The sequence below is a fragment of the Budorcas taxicolor genome, chromosome 5 (genome assembly GCF_023091745.1).
Source record: "Budorcas taxicolor isolate Tak-1 chromosome 5, Takin1.1, whole genome shotgun sequence".
NCBI lineage: Eukaryota > Metazoa > Chordata > Mammalia > Artiodactyla > Bovidae > Budorcas > Budorcas taxicolor.
Window position 1 is genome coordinate 79,566,236 of NC_068914.1, and position 2,491 is coordinate 79,568,726.

Below are 2,491 nucleotides of genomic sequence, written 5' to 3' on the forward strand. Positions count from 1 at the left end.
AGGACAGTTTCTCCTTCCTGAAAACCTTCTGACTAATACTGATATCTTAGAATGTATATTATGGGAGTGGGTCTGGTAGGATCTTTCTCTTGTTAAGTTCTAATCCTGTTACCCTAAAATGTAAATTGTGGGAGTGGGTCTGGTAAACCTTTTACAACCTTGAGACATTCTTTTGATTTATTGTAATAACTAATTAAAAAGTATATAATTCCCTTGCTAAAGATTAGCGAGGGGACACTTTCCACCCCCTTTCTGATGTCTGTGTCAGAAGCTTTCTCTGTCCCTTTTCTTACTTTAATAAAACTGCTACACAAAAGCTCTTGAGTGATCAAGCCTGGTCCCTGGTCCCGAAGCTAAATCTTCTTCAGAGATCACGAATCTGACATCGTTCACAATAAGCTATCAATTTGTAGATTGCTTTGAGTAGTATGACCATTTTAACAATATTAATTCTTCCAATCCAAGAGCATGGGATATTTTTCTCTTTCTTGGAATCATCTTCAGCTTTTCCTTTATTAATGTTTTATAGTTCTCAGCATATAAGTCTTTCACCTTCTTGGTCAGGTTTATTTCCAAGAATTTTATTTATTTTAAAAGGTTTTTTTTTTTTAATATCTCACTACTAATATTTCATTTTTAGTATAAATAATATAACCAATTTCTGTATGTTAATCTTGTATTCTGCTACCTTGCTGAATTCATTTACCAGTTTGGGTAGTTTTTGTGTGGAGTCTTTAGGGTTTTCCATATGCAGTGCCAATTGTGATTTCCATTTTAACCTTATTCTACATTCTGGGGTATTCTTCCTAAATTTCTTGAATGGAAAAACTTGGTATCAGGGAAGGTAAGGCATTCATTCATTTATTTATTGATTCATTCAACAAGTATTTATTGAAATTCTACTGCCACATCTGCTTAGAAACAATGAGTAAATACACTATCCTTCTTTATAAAAATATTAAAAGATTATTTTTAATGGCAATTCTCCTTGCATATGGTTTATAGGATCAGTATTCAATCATGTTTTTCCAATGGGCCTCTAAATGGCACCAGGATATGTAGTTCTGACTACTTTTGGCATCTAGCCCACTAATATTGTTGGTCACACTTCTTCCTCTGGGACCCCTGGATTTCCAAAACAGTCTGGAATCCAAAATATATACAGAAATATGTGCTGAATGTGGTAGATACACAAAAGAAATTGCAGCAGTTCTCATCAAACTGTGCAGCCCAGGACAGACATCTGGGAAACAAGATCAAGAGTTCTGCAGGTTTCAGGCAAAGATAAAAGGTTTGTCAGAGCAGAAGTACCAATGCAGTCTTGTGCTGGAGCTGGGCTTTAATAGAAGTCATTGATAGTGACCACAAGATGCATTTTACATGCATTGAGAGTTGAAAGGGCACACTGTTTTTTGTTTTTGTTTTTTTCTGACACTGTCACACTTGGGAGTTTTACTGTCCAAATCCAACATGAACGTGATGGTTGGCTCTGATTCATATTTTTTATTAGTATAAAGCAGTAGTTCTCATCCTTGTTGGTCATCAAGACTCTTCACAATCTTAAAGTATTATAAAGCAGTTTTTGGAGCTCCAAAAAGCTTTTATGTAGATAACATCTATTAATATTTAATATATTAGAAACTAAAACTGAGAAATTTTAAAAATTTGCTTAATTTAAAAATAACTCTAGTGCATGTTATACATAAAATGTTTAAATGAAAAATAACTATTTTTCTAAATGGGAGAATCTCTCTTTCTTTCTTTAGTCACTAAGTTGTGTTTGACTCTTGCAACCCCATGTACTCTAGCCCGCCAGGCTCCTCTGTCCATGGGATTCTCCAGGCAAGAATACTGGAGTGGTTTGCCATTTCCTTCTCCAGGGATCTTCTTGATTCAGGGATCGAACCCAGGTCTTCTGCATTGTGGGCAGATTCTTTACTGACTGAGCTATGAGGGAAGCCCTAAAATGAGAGAATAGTACCTTGTTTTATAGTTTTCATGTCTGGCTTACAGCTGGATGCTCATAACTGCTTCTGTGTTCAGTCTGTGGCCAAATCCCATGTTCTGTAGCCTCTGGAAACTCCACTGTACACTTGTAAGAAAGTGAGAGTGAAAAAGGTTAAAACTGTTTTCATATAATTATGAAAATAGCTTTGTAGACTTCATGAAAAAGTCTCAGACTCTCCTAAAGGAATCTAGACCACACTTTGAGAACCATTCTTCTCGAATCTTATGGCTGACAAGGTACTTTCAAAATATGTCAATATTTCATAGATATTTCCAGCCAAGTTCCCATGAAGAAAGGAAAGTATAGGTATGACCTAGGGGCCTAGATGAAGCAGCTCACCATAAACATATAATTCCTTTGAAGACTGCTATTTTAAATTAAAAATGCACTCATACTTTGCATTCAATGCCATAGCATACGTGTGATTATTTTAATACAATAATTTCTCCCTTGATCATTGAAACACTCACCTCCAAGAAGATG